This window comes from Triturus cristatus, chromosome 1_2 (assembly GCF_964204655.1).
Source record: "Triturus cristatus chromosome 1_2, aTriCri1.1, whole genome shotgun sequence".
In the NCBI taxonomy this organism is placed as follows: domain Eukaryota; kingdom Metazoa; phylum Chordata; class Amphibia; order Caudata; family Salamandridae; genus Triturus; species Triturus cristatus.
This window is the reverse complement of record NC_140580.1, coordinates 261050722-261070305: the sequence shown is the minus strand read 5'-3', so window position 1 is coordinate 261070305 and position 19584 is coordinate 261050722. Positions and strand designations below refer to the sequence as shown.

Genomic DNA, 19584 nt, shown 5'->3' with positions numbered 1-19584 from the left:
GCAGCGAGGGGAAAAGTTAAACTAGCTGATGAGATCCATATCCCAGCCTTCCCACAACGATAGTGCAACCTGTTTTGGTGTAGTGGAGAGAGGGGTCGTGAAACGGTGACCGTCCACAAGGAACCTCGAGAGTAGTAGAAAAGATAAGAGTCCTCCTTGTACGTGCACAGTGAGACCTGATACAGACTAAAGAAGGAATACCGCCTAGGCCAGGATCAGGCAATGTATCCTAGGCCAGGATCAGGCAATGTACCCTAGGCGAAGAACTATGCCCTCTTCCCTTGTGTCTACTAGGAAAGAAAGGTCACCAGACAAGAGTGTAAGGAAATAAATCCCTGGCTAGTGAGGAGAAGTTACTCCACAAAACAGAGGGGGAGCAAGAAGAAACCCCTTACCATCCAACCAAAGCACACAAGTTGAAGTCCTATATAAGGGGTACTAAGGTGCCAGAAACATATGTAAGAATACAGACGAAGCACCTTGTAGGATAGGGAACAGTACAGCCGCACAATACAAGCAAAATACCCCAAACAGAACCTGGGTAGAAAAGCAAAAGAACACCTTGCCTCAACAGGCGTTGAAACCCAAAAGGGCTATTAAACAACATGCGTCCCAAATAACAGGGACCATAACATGTCATTGACAGTTTAAGAAGTAATAAAAATTCCTGCAGGGGGATCTCACCGGGTGCCATCCGTATGTGAAGTTTGAAAGCAAAAAAACAACAAGCACTGTCCTAGAATGGCTCACATGTGAAAGAAATCAAGGAAACCATTCCCTGCATAAACTCTGTTCAGGAAGAAGAGGAGCAAATGGTATAGCAAAACAGGGTTTAAGATTTTGACCCACACAGACTTTCCCCAAAACGGTGTAAAGCAGAGGTGTGTAGCCGGGCACGCCGGCGAAGTGCCACTGAAAGAGCCATGCTCGCTCGACAGAATGTGTGGTATCCATGCTACATCGAATCAGCAATTCAATTTAGCTGCTTGTTGGCCATCATGAAGTAATTGAGTAAGATCATTCTGGGTCTCATCCAGGAGCAGGCGTGAGATTGAATTCCACAACACAAAAGAAAACCGGCCCAGAACACAAGTGACATTAAGTGACCGCAAGCGGAACTGGTCGAAGAAAAAACATGCAAATCAAAAGTATAGAGACCCCTAGTCTCACTGTCCAGAGGGACGTTAGGAAGAGCACTGATGTCAGGGGAGGCTTTAGCAGCCTGAAAAACAAAGCTGTGCGGAGTAGGCTGCCGGAGAAGGCAGCTCTGTCTCCAGCAGCAGGACGGTGTCTTTGAGCTATAGACCGATCCACTGGGTTTCTCGAAAAGGGTTTAGCTCAAGATCCCAACAAAATATAAAATAGGGTTTACTGAACAGGAGCACAGGCTCAACCCCCCATTGACCCTGATGAAACACCCCACTTAAGGGGTCTATGGCCACCTCCACAGAAGGGAGCTGCAGTTCCAGAACCACAGCTACCCTCCTCAGAAGCTCAGCGAAAGCAGAGCTAACCTCAGTAGCGAGGCCGGAAGATGAAAACAATTCCGAGGAAGGGGAGCACTCAAGGCCCCTAGCTTTACCCAGCTGAGGTATTCAACTAACCTCTAGAAGAGGCTGAACAGTCAGTCGTGGGTGGAATAAACCCTATTTCTTCTCCTTCTCCTTCAAAAACCTATTCTCCTGGAGGAAAAACAGTAGGGGGCTCCTCCAAAGGAGGGAAGATCTCCGAGGTGTACAGCAGCACCAATACTGCTCCAGACACCATCCGACATCGATGTGGCGATGCCTCGGCGTCGGAAAAGAGAGGAGAGAAGACGTAGCGTTGATCAGTGACCCCAACATTGGAGCCAGCTGATCAGACACTGGGGTGGCAGGTGGGAACCCCAAAGGGCTGTGCACCGTAGCCAACACAGATCCAACTACAGATTCAGAGGGCCTCACTGACACCGAGGGAGACCCCGCCGGCGTGGATTCAATCAAGGCACCTCTGGCCTCCTTAGGGCTGAGACGCACACCAGAGGGAAGTGGAGCCCAAAGATAGCATGAAGGGAGTAATAATATTCCCTCATCTGGTCTAGAGCCAACCAGAGGATGGAGAGGGGTGTCAGAAATGCACGTACAGGGCAAAGTCGGGGAATGCCTCGACTTCGGATGCTTGACATTGAGGTCAATGGACACTCATGGGAAGAAATTCTGGAGCAAGCTCTCGAGCATTGCTAGGAACGACATGGTGACCGCAAACGACATGGAGCCTGCGACAAATACACCACCAAGAGCTTCATGCTGCATACCCGCAATACCTTCGGCCGAAGTTGGAGACAGGCGTTGCACTTCTCAGAGTCATGGTGCTTGCCAAGACCGCACATACAAATATTATGTGGGTCTGTGGCCAACATCTGCCATCCATGGGACCCACAGGATTCGAACCCCGAGGACAGCCAGAAAAAAGCACACTGTTCCGTCGACAAAAAATGCCGAAATAGGCCAAAGAACATCCAGAGGAACCACTCTCTGGATCCGCGTTGGAAGGAGCGAAAGGAGGAAACCGATGTCAGAGTCATGGTGGGGCCTTACAAGGACTATGTGGATGTGACATCCAGTGGAAGACATTGCTATGGAGTTGCTAGACGCCCTCTACCGACATGCAGAGGTGGTGCTTTAGAAATTTTCCAGATCCATTCTGCCATCTGGAGATAATTCAAAGGTAAGGAATCTGTGGCCATATGCCTCTATCCGATATGGTTCAACAAAAGACAGCTGTAGGTTGGTTTCCATGAATGATAATTGAAGAATTGTTTGCTGATTTGAGAGAAACTGTGAACCCAGAAGTGTAAGATCTCACGGAAAAAGACAATGGGCTGATTAAAGGAGTAGACCCAGTCAAGATTACCGTAGAGGCAAATGTGGTGTTTCCAAGAATATCACAGGAGCATCTGTCCCCGGAAACAATTGCAGGATTTAAGACTGTAATAGAAAATATGATACAGAAAGGAATTTTATGGGGAGATAATTAGGAGTCCGTGTAATTCTCTGATCATCAGTTTTCAGAAACAAAATTGGAAATATCAGATTGTGCTGGACCTTAGGAAAATGAATGAGATAGTCGTTCCATGTGTCCTGTGCTACCGATCGAACCATTACATTATTTCAAATTCCTTGTACTGAGTAATGCATGAAGATAACCAGTCTTTTTTCATTTGCTTTTCAGCAGTAGTTTAGGCAAAGTGCAGAGTTCCACAAGGATATACAGAGAGTACATTAATCATTAACCAGATCTATAAAAATAATCTGGAGCCATTACAAATGCCCTATAGATCAGTACGCTGCAGTATATTGATGACCTTCTGCGGGCACCAGAGCAACGAGAAGCCTGTAAATAGGATACCATTGCCTTATTACATCACCTGGCAAAGAACATAAAGTGTCTCCAGGTACATTGCAGTACTGTCAGAAATAAGTTCAATATCTGGGACACATAATTCAGAGGAGAACTATAAAGGTATCACCAGAAAGAGTGGAAGCAATTCTTCAGATGAATCCACCTGGAACACAGTAGGAAGTCAGGATATTACTGGACATTGTTGGCTTCTGTAGACAGTGGATACCAAACTTTTCCCTAGTGACAAAGCCTATACTGAAGCTGACACAAAGGGATGTGTTTGGTCCGCCCTAAAGGGACAATGATTGCTTGAAAGCCTTCCTAGAGCTGAAACAAAAACTTTATCATGCCCCAGCACTAGGAATGCCAGATTACATTAAAGGTTTTTCTATTGTGCAATGAGAGGGAGAGCTGCGCTCTCTCAATGCTAATACAGATGCATGGTGATGCTGAGAAGCATGTGACTTATTTTTTACTTGACCCTGTCACAGCAGGTTTGCCTGGCTGTCTTAAAGCTGTTCCGGCAGTGAGCACTAGTCTGGAAAAAAGTGAGAGCATAGTGATGGATAGCTAGTAACTGGAATGGCCCCTCAATCTGTGGAGCTTCTAATGACAAGAACAAAAACAAAGCATATGACCCACAATCAGCTTACAAAATAGGAGCACAGAATATTGTGTTCTGAGAACGTTGTAATCAAAAGGTGCCACATTTTGAACCCTGCTACTTTGCTTCCAGTAAATGATAATGTTTGTGATAAAATTTGACAGGATTGCCTAGCTCCCGGATTTATGCACAAAGCCTAGACCCAATATCAAAAATGAACCCCTGATTGAGCCTGATCATGTAATGTTTGTAGATAGCTCATGCCTGAGATACAATGAAGGTACCCTGAGAGCAGCATATGCTGTATGTACCATAAATTATGTTGTCGAAGCTTCATGGCTTCAAGGGGTTACCTTAGCACAAGTTGCAGAATTGATTGCCCTTGCCAGAGCATGCAGTTTAACTGCTCAAATGAGAGTGACTATATTTACAGAGTCAGTATCAAGAAAGTTCTAAAAACGAGTAGTATAGAACTTACAGAGTCAAAGTCACATTGCACAGAATAACATACACCGTCTCAGGCGCCTCGGAAGTGAAGGCACAGGAAAAGTCTGTGACTTAAGACTGTTCTGTTCTTGATTGTCTGCAGGTGGTTTCAATAAGTAGGGGAGTCAACGCTGCCATGAGTGCATGGGCGCCATACAGTAAGAATGAAAGAATTCAAAGTAGAGCCCTAAATCCCATTTGGGATTCTGGGACACTGGAGTATTGTAAAGTAAGAGGGTGCGGCCCCTAAAGCTGTGGTCTCCACTTAGATGGGGACTAGTCAGGCCTGGTAAGGCAGATCCGAGGGCACATTTTTTCACACTTCCAATATGGCGCCCACGCACTCCCTACCAGAGTGGATTCCACTGCTTATGGAAACCACCTGCAACCAATCAAGAACAGAACAGTGTTAAGTCACAGACCTCCCCGGTACCTCTACTTTAGAGGCGCCTGAGATGGGGTAGGTCATCCTGTGCAATGTCGCTTCGACTCTGTAAGTACTATGCTACTCGCTATTAGAAGTTTCTTGATAACAGGAACTCCCCGGGCCACCTCACTGGTTAACTATGTCCTTCCAGCACACTAAATCAGCGTGGTCCCAGCACTATCTTGAGGAGGCAAAGATACTACCCAATTGGGTGAGTTATCTGTCCTTTGTCCACCACAGTGTATGAAACCTTGTTTCCTTTCATAAGAGTGTTCCCTGCCTGTTATATGTTCTATTTTATCCTGTTTTATCACTATATTGGTATGGCACTATCACAGTTGGCAGCATGTATAACTGATGCATGCTACACTACAAGTATAAAATGTTTGCGCTGACCAGGTGATACAGCTTTGTTGTAGTTTTGGTTTTTTTCACCAGTTCAGGTCAGTCTTTTAGGTTACATTATATTAAGGTACACTTAATATAGGGTATATAGTGTTTGGATTATCCTTTATTCCACCCCAGGTTCTAAACACTGTGTAGATTAGAGTCCATTGGTCCTGATGAATTGCCATTTTGATCATTATTGACTTCTTTATGGCAAGAAACATGTTGACCTTTAAACTTTCCCAGTCACCCGAGACCATTGTCTCTACTGGGAGCCACCACCGTTTTAACTAGACAAGCATACTCACTGATTAAAATTTGATTCAAAGAATTGCTTAGTCTATTTTAAGTCATACCTTTTATGCACATATACTACAATCAATCAATCTACATCTTGGACACTATACTTGCACGTCACATATTGAATTGGGACAAAGGATCTCCGAAAATTGCAGCGCCGGCCCGACGAGGAGCATGGCTTACGATGAAGCATGACACCCACATGGGTGTGTGAGGGCCCTAGTTTCTAAAGGAACTGTCCCCCCCAACTCCAGTTCCTTCTTTATGGGCCTGATACCTTCTCTCCTTTACCCTGCCTAGGAACTGCATACCCTTAGTTGATAGAATGTACCTTGGAAGTATGTGTGCTGGACCTACATGTGCTCCTGGTCCCCTCTCTTTTTGGGATATAGCATTCTGTTTTTTACCAGGTTGCAGCTGCCACTAAAGATCCACAAAAAGAACAGTGCTGCAACCTCAATCCTGGTGATTGGGCTGTTATCAAGAGGCATGTTCAGAAGAATTGTTTGGAGCCAAGGTGGAAAAGCCTCTTCCAGGTCATCTTAGTGACCAATACTGCTGTAAAGTGTGGCGGAGTTCCAAATTGGGTGCATGCCTTGCACACCAAATAAGTGAGAAATCCCAAAGAAGAAATCGCGCTCTTTCGTCCTGAACCTAGAGCACCGGTGACTGCACCACCACAAGCTGTGAGGCCATGGGGAGCAGCGGTACCGGGATCACACCAGCAGCAAGACAGAGAAAGGGGTGAAGAATTGCAACCAATTGCACCAATTCAAGTACCTGTTGTTGCACCACGTGGTACAGAAGTCTTTAACGAAGTAGAAGCGAAGACGATACTCAATTTGGAAATATGACAAACAGCATCAGTACAGTGAGGAGAACCAGGTGAAGGAACAAGAACTGAAATTAGAAGAGTCACTTGTGAAGCTAAATGACCTCAGACTCGTAACCGAGGAAGACTGAAACAAAACCTTTCAATTGATTGGATTCCATTAATAATACCAGAAGAGGAGGAGCCTAGCGCGCACCCAAGATGGCCGCGTAGGTGCGAGGCTCCCGAGGACCTCCGTGACCTCCTGCATAAATCCTGACCGAATCCTGTCCTAGATGAGGGGACTGTGTTTCTGAACTCGAGCTGAGGTGACGCCCGTTTTCCGTTTTCAATTCGGACCTCGGACACCGGCGGGAGCACCGATTAAGGTTTGCGGCCTTCGCCACGCCGGCCCCCCGTACTGGAGTTGTGGGGCGATCCGGCGACAAAGTGAATAACAGCGGCGGGCAAGGCTGGGCGACTCGCACACCCCGCACTTTCACTTTCGCTTTTGCGCCCTCCTTGCTGCCAGGCGAGGTAGGGTCGCGAGGCGGTGTGCGGTGGTGTGGCCTGGTTGGGGTGCCCTGCCGGCCCGCCGGCTGCGGTCCGTCCTGTGGAGCGGTGGTCGCCCCCCCCCCGGAGCCCTTGAACGGGATTGTCTACCCCCTTCTTGAGGAGCTTGGCTCGATTTGGGACCGCGACCATGGCCACAAAACAAGATGGCGACCGGGCTAAGGTGAAGTCGACCCGTCGTGGCGCGGCCCATCAATCCAACAATATGGACCGCTACACCCTCCAGAAGGGATCTCCAGAGGCGCTGCGTAGATCCCCTACGGGCCCGACTGACGCTCCTGCTCTACCCACGGACCTGACCCTCCGAGATGTCATGGGCGCCATCGCCGAGATGAAGGCCTCGGTGGACCAGCGCTTTGACACTCTGGCGCAGAAGATCGACTCGGTCCTCGTGGACGTGGGCCTCGTGAGAGCCGATCTCTCCAAAACAAATGACCGGGTCGATTCTCTGGCCCGCTCTACTTCGGGCCTCACATCCGACGTGGCGGCCCTCCAACAGGAGGTGCGCAGGCTTGGCCAGGCGAGCGCCATGATGCATCGTAGACTGGAGGATTCCGAGGGTCGGGCCCGGAGGAATAATGTCCGCATTATCGGGGTGCCGGAGGGACGCGAGGCAGAGGCAGCGGATCTGTTCGTGGAGGAATTGGTCCTCACCCATCTCCAGCCTCGGGGGCTGAGTAAATTGTTTGCAGTGGAACGTGCCCACAGGGTCCCCGGGGGTAGGCCTAAGGTCGGAGCCCCTCCGAGGCCTCTCATCGCCCGGATTTTCAATTTTCGGGACAGGGACGCTATCCTGCAGACCTCCAGGCTACAAGGGCCGGTCAGACTGGACAATATGGTTATCAATTTCTATCCTGACTTTACTCCGGCGGTCCAAAAGCAGCGACTGAGTTTTCTCGGTGTCAAACGTCGCCTACGGGACCTGAATATCAAATATGCGATGCTTTTTCCGGCTAAGCTGAGGGTGGAGGTGGATGGCCGCACGCACTTTTTTGATCGTCCCGAGGCGGCCGGGGACTGGCTGGACACTCTGCCCGGAGATCGGGGCCGGGGAGGTGGGGGGGGAGCGGTTGGTGGGGAGGGCCCGCCGGATCAGGACTGAGGGACTAATGGTAGGCCTTGCTCTGGACTGTGTTATTGTCACCATTGACTGTTAGGGTAAGTTCCCCTCCTGCGGAGGTCGTGTGGAGTCTCTTGGGGGATCTCCCTCCTCCTCTGGGGGACTAGTTAGTTTTCTTTCCATGGGGCGACAGGCACACTGCACTTTGGGGGGGCTGTTTGGGCTCATGCAGGGGTGCAGGGTGGGGGGAGTTCTGTTGGGATGGGTGGGTTGGGGTGGGGTGTGGTTCGTTTCTACCGCAAGGCAAACCCTTTATTGTATTGGTTTTTTTTTAGATGCTCTCGGGGGGACTAATGATGGCTTCTGTACGTGATGGGGGGTAGGGACCTGACTTTGCTGTCCTGGAACGTTAACGGACTGGGTGATAGGATTAAGCGGGGTGTGGTCCTGCAATATCTGAAACGGATTTCGCCTGATGTGGTCTTTTTGCAGGAGACACACCTCATTGGTAACTCCTATTGTGCCATGAATAGACGTGGTTATCGTTTGGTGGCCCACTCGGGCTTCACATCGGGCTCGCGAGGGGTGGGCATTATGGTCAAGACCTCGCTCCCGCTAGAAATAGACGAGGTGCGCCATGATGAGAGGGGACGCTACACTGTCTTGGTGGGGAGAATGGAGGGCAGGGTAGTCGTCTTTGTCTCAGTGTACGTCCCACCGGGGTTACAGTCCACCACCTTTGCGGACCTGGGACGCCTCCTGCTTGACCTTCCGGGGGGGCTTCTGGTGGTTGGGGGGGGACTTCAATGCGGTGGCTTCTGGGACTCTGGATCGTTATCCCCCTAGGGACCTCCCCCGGGCACAAGCGTGGCTGTCTGGCCTTTTGGACACGCTGGGATTGGTGGACTGCTGGCGTCTAAGGCACCCCGCTCAGCTGCAGTACACCTTCCATTCGGGGGCCCATGGTAGCCTTTCGCGGCTTGATTATGTCCTTGTTCCTGCGGCCTATGCCGGGAGAGTGGGGGAGGTGCGCCACCTGGCGCGGGGTATTTCAGATCATTCCCCACTCCTGTTGCACTTTGATGTCTTCCCGAGGGGGGAGGGCAGGGTAGCTCCAATCAATGCCTGGTACCTGCGCGATCCCACTATTCGTGCTGATTTGATTAAATCCTTGCAACGGTACTTTGAGGAGAATGTGGGGTCTGTCCCGTCTGCCATTTCCCTGTGGGAGGCTTTCAAGACTGTGCTTAGAGGGGAGGCCCTCTCCCTTATTTCCCATGCCCGGAGGCGCGCACAGGAGGAGGTGACCCGAGTGGAGGCCGAAATCACTGAACTGGAGGGTGGTCTGGGGAGTGGGGTGACTGACGCTGCGCTGCACGTTTTACACCTTAAGCAGGCGGCCTATAGGTCCCTCGTCACGGAGGCGGCCAGGGGCCTCAGCAGAGAGCAACAGGGGCGATTGTATGATGTGGGTGATAAGGCTGGTAAGTTGATTGCGTGGTTGGATAAGAGGGAGAGAGCTAGTCGTGTGGTCCCGCTGATTGAAAGAATGGATGGTGTACGTGTCACTGAACCGGAAGGCATTGTCTCCTGCTTCGCGGATTATTTCCGCGAGGTATATTCCCCGGTTTCTCCCTGCCCGGAGGAGGATTCTCATGCCCTGCTGCGTGACATCGCGCTGCCCTCCCTCTCAATGGAGGACAGGGAATTGATGGATGCCGCCCCCACCTCGGACGAAATTGCCCTCGCCATCCGCTCGGTCGCTTCTGGCAAGGCCATGGGCCCGAACGGCATTCCTATCGAGCTGTATAAATTGCGACCGGACGTACTGGCACCTCACCTCCGCGCTATGTTCCTTGCGGCTCACTCGCGGGGCTCCCTCCCGCCGGACCAGCGTCTGGCTACCATCGTGGTTCTCCACAAGGAGGGTAGACCGCGGGACCGGGTTACATCCTACCGGCCTATCTCGCTTTTAAACGCGGAGCCTAAAATCCTCGCCAAGGTGCTCGCTAACCGGCTGGTCGGCGTGGTGGGAGATTTGGTCCACCAAGACCAGTCCGGCTTCATTCCCCATCGCAATACGGCCCTTAATCTGCGGCGCTTGCACGGGGTGCTCGCGCGTGTTCCGTTCGTGCGGGAGCCGGCCATCTTGGCATCCCTGGACGCCACCATGGCGTTCGACACGCTCGAGTGGCCCTACATCTGGGCGATGTTGGCGAAATTCGGATTTGGCCCAGGATTCATCAGTTGGGTCAAATTGTTGTACTCGGACCCACTGGCACAGGTGGTGGTGAATGGTCGAGTCTCGGCCCCATTCGTGCTGGGACGGGGCACACGACAGGGTTGTCCCCTGTCGCCGCTCCTTTTTGCATTGGCCCTGGAACCCCTGGCGGAGTGGCTGCGGTGGCACCCTTCTATCCGAGGTCTCCGTTGGACCCCCGAGTATGAGGACCGCGTGTCCCTCTACGCTGACGATATCCTTTTGTACCTAGCCTCCCCGCGCAAATCACTGATTGTCCTGGTCGATGTTCTGCGCTCCTTTGGCCGAAATTCTGGCCTTGTCATCAACTGGGCTAAATCCTGTGTCTATGTGCTTTCCGGGGAGGCTCCTGTCCTCCCTCGGGGCTGTCCGATCCAGATTGCCTCGCAGGGATTTCGATACCTGGGGGTCTATATCACGCTGGACCCGGTGGCCCGCTACGAGCGAAACTTGCTTCCCCCCCTCCAGCGCTTGAAGGAGGACGTCGCGCGCTGGCGGCGCTTGCCGCTTTCGCCGCTCGGCCGGGCGGCATTGTTCAAGATGATGTCATTGCCGCGCTTTTTGTACGCTCTCCAGAACACTATGGACTTGGTCCCGGCGCGCTACTTCCGTGAGGTGGAAAGCTTACAGCGCCGTCTGTTTTGGGACGGGAGGCCGCGTATAGCCCTGGCAAAATTGACGCTCCCGTGGTACGACGGAGGGATTGCCCTCCCGGATATTAAGCGGTATTACTGGGCCTCCCAGTTAGCTGCAATTAATCACGGCTTCTATGGGCCCGCCCTAAACCCGGCATTTGAAATGGACAAAATGCTCCTGCCCGGTGGCGACTACAATCGAGCGCTCTACACTAGCGTGCCCGATTCCCGCTTGACGGGACCCACGCGTGTCATGGTGCGAGTATGGCACGCGGCTAATGCAGCTATGGGATGGAAGGACCGTTTGACCCGGGCGTCACCGTTGTATGCGTCGGAGAGGCTTGGCTCTTTGTGGACCTCGAAGGGCTTCGAGAGGTGGGACATGATAGGCATCAGTACAGTGGGAGATCTCTGGACGAGGGGAGGATTCAAGACATTCGAGACGCTGCAGGCGGAGTTTCAGCTGCAGGGCAGTGAATACTTTCGCTACCTGCAGGTCCGTCACGCACTGGGTTCCGTCTTCCCAGACGTGGCCTCCATCCCGGAGTCCTCCCCCCTGGAGGATAGAGTGCTAGATGGCCACGTTCCGGACAGCACGATCTCCCTCATTTATAAGAAATTGATAAATGACCGCTCGGGCTTACTGACTGGCCTCCGCGAGGCTTGGGTTGCCGATGGGCTGGAGTTGGACGACGAGGACTGGATTTCCGCGGTGGCCTCTCCGAAGGAGGTGGCCATCCCGGCTCGCCTTCGCTTCGTCCAGCTTAAGATACTCCACCGGGTGTATATGACGGGGCCAAGGCTTCAGCGTATGGGCTATGCCGAGGATGGATTGTGTAAGCGTGGGTGTGGTGCTTTGGCGACTTTTTTACATATTCTGTGGGAGTGTCCGAGGGTGGAGCGCTTCTGGCGTGGTGTGCATGAGGTCCTGCGAGCGGTTACACATGTCGCGCTGTTGCCTGAAGCGAGGAGATGCCTGCTGAATGTGTGGGAACCGACTGATTACTCGGTTCCGCAGACGCGATGGGTGACTCTGGGATATATGATAGCTAAACGTGACATTGCTCAGCTGTGGGGATCTCAGAGGCCCCCGGCGGTGTCGGCTTGGAAAGAACATATGGATTGGTGCATGTTCCGAGAAAAGGTGGTATATGTGGCGCGGGGTAAGCCTGGGGCATGGGTGAAGATATGGGGCCCCTGGAACGCTTACCGCGGGGGTATTTGCGAGCCGCCGTTGTTGCCTCCTGCGTCACCAGCTCCATCCCCATAGTTGACCCCCTCCCTCAGCCCTGGGCACATTGTTCTCCCAGTCCTGGATCAGTTTCCCTCCCCCCCTCTGGCTTTCTTTAGATGGTTGGGGTTCCCCACTTGAGGAGCACATGTCGTCATTTTTGATCGTGGGTTGCCTTGCGGGTGTGGTTTTATGTTGTTGTGTTGTAGAAAACGAAACCGTATTGTGGGTTCAGAGTTATGTGGCCCACGTTGTTGATACCTCCTGCTTTATCGTCTATGCAAAGCCAAGTGCCTTATTAGTATGTATGTCATGTGCTTCTGTCACTTTAGCGGCCGGCCGGAAGGTTGTAGGCCCATACTTGTATATATTTGAGATTGCAATAAACGGTTTAAAAAAAAAAAAAAAAAAAAAAAAATAATACCAGAAGAAACAAAAACGAGTGATGAAAGTGAAACAGGAGAAAAAAAAACTGAGAAGATAAGAAAAAGCAAGAGTATCTTGTCAAAGGTATTCACTATTTGGATAGAGTACTGAATGTCAAAATAGATGAACTGTGTGATATGAGATCTGAACTGTTTGAACCTCAATGACGCCATCCCAATAAGCATTGCTTGATAAAGGATATTTGACAAACCCGAACTGTGCATTTACAAAAAGACTTTGAAAAGTTTAAAAGAAAGTTGAACAAAAATAACAGACTGACATTGATCAATTCCTATTTTTTTTATTTTAAAGAAGATCAAGGTAGGCTCAAATCTGCAGTAGAAAAGTAGGGATAACATTACTAGAAGAACACATAGTAGGGTTAAGGATTGTCTAAAAGAAGATTGTTTTGCGCAAAATCAACCACTTAAAGAAAGCTATTTAAAAAGTTATGCATTTTTAACTATAACTTGACTACATTTAATATGCTTCCAGGGAAAACATGTGTTGCCTTAGAATTAAGTGTAAATATATTATGTGTTCAATCTTGTAATAACAGTAATTATGATCACCAAAGTGCTAGTAGGGTTTTATTTAAGACATGAGAAAGATTTTTGAAATACAAACACAACAAAAACACACATATATCTGAATAAGGAAGAGCAATTGAAAGCTTTATTTGTCTCCTACAATAGGGATGGTCACTCAACAAACGTTTAATCTACTCTAGTACAGGAATACACACATGCCATGGATGCAAAGGACTGTTATGTCTGCGCTCATTTACCATCATCAGCATTAGAAGAAGTCACATATCATAAACTGTTATCTTACGGAATTACATGTTGTATACTGCTTACACTTGTAAATTGACGAGAACATTTTGAATACTTCTATTCTAAATATGATTTAATACCTTCTAGAGGGCATTTGATAGGAAGCACAAATTTACACTCAAAGAAAAGAAATGGACACAGCTTGATACTATTTTATGCTACACAGACCTATAATAGTGTTAAGGCTTGTCAGACCAATTTAACCTGTTTGATGCGACCACTGGAGAAAGTTTAGTATGACTCTAACATAACACGGAGTAAAGACAAACATAGTGATGTTCTGAAAAATGTTAGGAAGATGAATTTAGAAAGAAAATGGTATATCCGAAGTTAAGATTAGACAGTCAAAACAAAGGGAAAGTTTGTATTTAAAGAAGGAGGACACCCCAACAAACCAGAATTATGTGGGAATTCGTAGTTGTGAACAGACATTTGAATTAATGGGAGGAACATGGCAAATTTTGAAGGGAGAGGAATCTGCAATTCCAGGAGTTTATGTTGTTTGTTGTCAGAATGCTTATTTTCTGCTGCCTACTGACGGAGTGTATCAGCTATTTAGGTGTGATATTTCCTAAAATGTACCATGTGAATAGTATAGATGAATTAACAATAAATCCAGCACACAGACAGAAACGTAGTGTAGAGAATGGAGCTCAATTATTAGGAGATATATTTCGAGCAATCATTCCACCTGTAGGTGTCATACTAAATGATGAGAACATTAGAAAACTGTCAACTGTAGAAGGCAAATTGGCAACTGGTACTTCTGGACCTTTGCTAGTAGTAACCACAGAGCTTATTGCCATGCGTTCAATGGTTTTGCAGGATCATTTAGCATTAGACATTTTACTTGCACAAAAAGGCATTGTTGCTCATATATACCTGACGAGAGTTACAAAATAGAGGGATTTGCAAAGAACATTTTAGACTTAAAACATGAATTGGAAGAGCTGGAAACACCTGGCATCTTAGAAAATTTGGGAAAGGAATTCACACAATTGGAAACTGGATGAGGGGGGCGTGGTCGAACAAGATGGCTGAGCGGTCGTAACTTACGGAGCTTCTGCTGGCAGAAAAGTAATCCGTTATCATACTCATGCAAAAATTAGGCATCTACCCCGTAACCGGTGTCCCGAACCACGGACGATCTATTGGAGAAACTTGGGAGCCTTAAAAAATATGGATGTGCGAAGAGAAATCTGGACCAGCTCCATGTGTGGCGCAATCTTGGATGCGAGTAGCTGAGAAGCGGAGATCTGCGAGCCCGCTGCCCTGGGATGTGTCCTGGGCGTGCGGGACCCGGTGCAGGAGGGGAGGGTCAAATACAGTGAGGTGCGGTTGGCAGTATCGAGAGGGTGCCGGATAGCCATGGCAGTGACAGAAGAAATGTGTGTGCGGAGATGGGGGTTTCTGCACGTGAATGGAGGACGAAGCCCCCAAGCACGGATGGAATTCACAGGTACCGCGTGTAGTGTGAGAGGCAGCAGCATAGTGACCTTCTGAATGCCCTAGAGTGTGCCTGGCCCATTGGGAAAGCCGGGACCTGGGGTAATTACTCGGTGCCTCGAGACTGACGGAGCAGAAGGTCTGCGGTGGTGATTATAGGCCCCAATAAGAGCTGAACAATAGGGCCTGCAACAAGGAGTTTCACAGGGCCTGTGGGGCCTGAAGGAGATAACGTGGACACAGAGATAAAATGAGACCGATTTGGATAATGACACAGGAGCGGTAATCCATGGGCCCATGCTGCAGCTAAGGTGGTACCCGTAAGTTCAGCATAAAGATCAGAAGATTCCTAGACCACATAGGGAATAAATTGGAGCCTCACTTAATAAGATCTTTTGCGGAAGATATTTAATTAAAGCCCCACACGAAGGGTGGTACAGATAGGGGCAGACAGAGCGAGACCCAGATGGCCATCCCTAGCGAAGACGACTAAGGAATTAATATTGAATTAATACCCAGAATTCTTTACGTACTAAGGGCACCCTATAACGGTGTAAGTACTTTGTACACTTAAGTCAGAAGGAAGAACTGAGCTCTAAGTCTGAAACATGGGAAGTTTCAGCGGGCCAAAGGGGCTTACTGAACCGCAGGAAGGCATAGGGAGTCCAAATTTGGAGGTGGAAGGGGCTAATTTCCTTTCTCTGGAGTGGGGACCTGTAAGATAACCGGAGCTCCATTATGGTGAAGGGGCAAGGCAACCGAGTACAAGCTAATAAAATCTAACTATGCCAAACATGCCCACTGGAGCAAACGAAACACAGAGACAATGCGGAGGTTCAGAGAGAAGAGGCCAGGCACTCGGAGGTTCCAGACCCATCGCTGGCGGACATCATGGCTACCATTCAATCTACCAGGAATGACATGGTTAACAAAATCGATGCGGTGGCCATTGACATCAATTTACGGAGATGTGACCTACGGAGAGGGTCACTGCAAATGAACAAAATGTCGAGGTCCTTCAGGCGGAAGTAAAGAAACTGAAAGAGACGGTTTCAGATGTCTCCAAACGGGTGACTACTCTAGATGATACGGCCGAAGACAAGGAGGAAGGATCAAGGAGGAATAACCTGAGATTCGTGGGGTTTCCGGAGCGTACGGAGGGACCCTCTTCGGAACTGTTTCTGGAGGATTGGATAGTCAAAACCCTGGCTCCAAAAAGACTGTCGAAGTTTTTTTAATATAGAGGGCGCAGAACGCTGGTCCCTCCTCCGCTACCTGGTGCACCTCCCCGAGCCATAATTGCACGTTTCTTCAACTATCTGGATAGGGAAGTGATACTACAGGCCACCAGACAGGGAGATGCGCCATCCTATGAGGGGCACCGGATTGCCATTTTCCCGGACTACACACGTGTGCAAGACCAACGACAAACATTCCTAGCAGTTAAAAGGAGGTTGCGAGATGAAGGATTCAAATACAGTCTTTTGTTCCCTGCTAAGTTGAGAATTGAACACAACGGAAGAGCATTGTTTTTTCTATCGGCGGCAGAGACAGCCGACTGGTTGGATGGTCTGGGGGGACAGGGCACTTGGAGAGGCAGAGTCTTCCAGGGATCAGCCCAGGCAAAGCCCGCTGAACGAAAGGACTCTCAAGGCAGCACAGTCACCAAGACACAGCAGACCTCAGCGGTCACTTCAGGGTGGGGTCCGGGTGGGCTCAGACGGAACTCTACGTATGGATGATCGCTCTTCGGAGTCTGATACATCCACTCAAGATCAGCCGGTGCCCCCTACATGCCTCCAAATTAATGTATCCTGAAGGGTCATCGGAGAGAAAAGGACTTCTCATAGTCACAGATAAGTCATCTGCGCTCTGTTGAGAGGTGGTTTAGATGCAAAGCGAAGTTTATTATGCCATATGTCTACTGCCGGCGGGGTGGACATGCCCCTATCAGAGGTTGAGACACGTACGAGGAGCTGGAGAGTTATTTCTGGCACCTCGACAATGGCCTAATCACTGGCAAACCACTTTAATTCCAAAACTTCAACGTTTTATTGCTTGACGCCAGCTGGTGTTGTTGAGAGTGTTATTGTTTGTACTAAACTGGCTGACTATTGTATTGGAAGAAATTGGGAGGGATGGTATGGGGCAGGGGAGGCGGCTCCTGACACCTTGTCAAGGGCGACTGGGGATTGCACCACTGCCTAAGGGGTGTGGGGTAAGAGTATGGAGTTTAAAAGGGAAACGTCTCAAAGGGAGGGGGAGGGACTTTAAGTTTATTAATGGTTTCGTTTTATCAGAGTCACACTTCAGGAGGATTTGGATGTGGGAACACTGGACAAAAGAAAAGAAGTTCCTGATACGGCAACTGTGGTTCCCTCCATTATTAAGCTAATTACTTGGAAGTGCGGGGATTGGCAACGTTAATCAAGCGGAGACTGCTGTTTTCTTACTTAAAGCGTTATAAGATTGCCGTTGCATGTTTGCAGGAAACTCATGCAAGGGGGATACGATACCATGTATAAAACGAAGTTGGAGGGAGCAGCTCTATGCAACGTCCTATTCTGGGTTCACCCCTGGTGTGCCGTTCCAGCATCTGCATCATGTTGTAGACCCGGAGGGTCGATTTGTTATCCTGCATGGAAGGTTGGACGGTTGGGCCAATGAGTATGCCCCCAACTCGGACTGTCCGTTTTTTTTCCTGCGGTGGTAGCCGCAGCGACCCCATACCTAGGAGACAGAGTGATTCTGATGGGTGACGTTAACTGTGTGCTTGATGGGGAATTAGCTCGGGAGCCCCCCAGACAGAACACCAAACCAAGACTCACAGGCACACTGAGAGACACATTGATGGGATTGGGCTGAAAGATGTTTGGAGGAGTAGGAATCCGATGGGGAGGGCTTTTTCCTGTTATGCGCCCACCTCCAACACTCATAGCCGAATAGATCAGTGTTTTTAAATGGTGAAATGACCCCGGAAGCTCAGGATATATCCTATTTACCCGGATAGATTTCAGATCATTCCCCAGGGCTACTTACGCTGGATTTAAGACGATCACGACCAGCGATACCGACATGGAGGCTGCAGGTGGAGGCATTATCGGACCCACCATTTGCCAAGACAATCAAGGAGGCCTTGACTAAATATTTTAGGGAGACCTGGGGGATGGTGGCCAGAAGGGCTATGGAATGGGCAACGATCAAGGTAGTGGTGAGGGGTCTGTGTATAAAAACTTCCTATGGAGTGAGACAGCAATTGGAAAGATGTGAAACTGCAGGAAAGAGAATTACAGAGGCTAGAGTCCCTGCTTCATACACATCCCCAACATATAGTGGAGTGAGGTCTGCAGGGTCCTGATTGAATCCCTTCAGCGCCTAGGTAAATATAACCGAGTGGCATATAGACAGCGGCTCCACATGGAGGGGGACAGATCAGGAGCGTTGCTTGCGAAGCTGATGAAAACTGAGAAATCAACACCCCCCATTGTACAAATGATGGATTCACATAAGAACATGATATACAATCAGACAGCAATATTAGAGGTGCTAACGGCACATATGGAAAAGGTATATGCCTCTTGGGTCTCTCCTCCATTGGAGAGAATAAATGAATTCCTCGCGACGGTGGACCTGCCATGCCTCGATGGTGAGGCGGGAGACGGACTCGAAGACCCAATCACTAGAGAGGAAATCCTGAGTGCGATTCAAAGATTGAAACCCGCAAACAGTCCGGGCTCTGACGGTTTACCGCCAGAATTTTATAGAAAGTATGCTCCCCTTCTGGTTGACCATCTCTTAGAGGTTTATAATGAAGCTCTACAACAACAGATCCTGCCAGATAGTATGAGGGAGGCTATGGTCATTATGATCCCCAAACCAGACAGGGACCCCCAGTCAGCCAAGTCATATAGACCGAACTCGCTTCTTAATATGTATATGAAAATTCTAAGTGGAGTGATGGCACAACGCCTTTTACCTCATATGCCTTACTTGGTCCACCCCGATCAATCAGGATTTATCCCCAAACGGAGTACTGCACATAACCTCGGAAAATTTGGCCTTGGTGTGGCACTCCCCTAAAATTGACCAGGCAGAGCATGCGGGAGCGTTGCTCGATGTTGAGCAAGCTTTTGATTCTGTGGATTGGGGGTATGTCTGGGCAACACAGAGGGCAATGGGGCTGGGACCAAAGTTCTTAAATTGGCTCCAACTAATGTATACAGGCCCCACGAGCTAGGTTACACCAAGGGGGATTGATATCCCGAGCCTTTGAGCTGCAGAGGTGTACCAGGCAGGGGTGTCCCTTGTAGCCTCTATTATATGCGGCAGCTATGGAGCCACTAGCAGAGGCCTTACGACGTTGATTGGAGATATAGGGGATAAGATTAAGAGACACAAATCACGTGGTGTCTATGTACGCAGATAACACTTTAGTATATTTGCGTCAACCAGCCCAGGCAGTCCCGAAAATGCTGGATATATTATCCCAATTTGGGGAGGTTTCAGGCCTGAAAACTTCTCCCAATAAATCCAGGTTGCTGCCGGATGGTTGTTTGGCACAAAGCCCGTGGATGCCACTTCAGGAGGTGGGGCTCCTGTGGGTGGATTCTCACCCTAAATATCTAGGAATCAGACTGGTAAATAACCCCGAGAGATAATAAACCTCAATATAGGGCAGGTGAGCTAAGGTATAAAAGGTTTGATTGGCTTCTGGCAAAAGC

General features: G+C 49.5%; 1 protein-coding gene across 4 annotated transcripts in view; it reads right to left on the bottom strand.

Annotated features, from left to right (window-relative positions):
* ARL6 (ARF like GTPase 6) overlaps positions 1–19584 on the bottom strand; it is a 955202-nt gene that overhangs the window by 265371 nt on the left and 670247 nt on the right. The window lies entirely within an intron of this gene.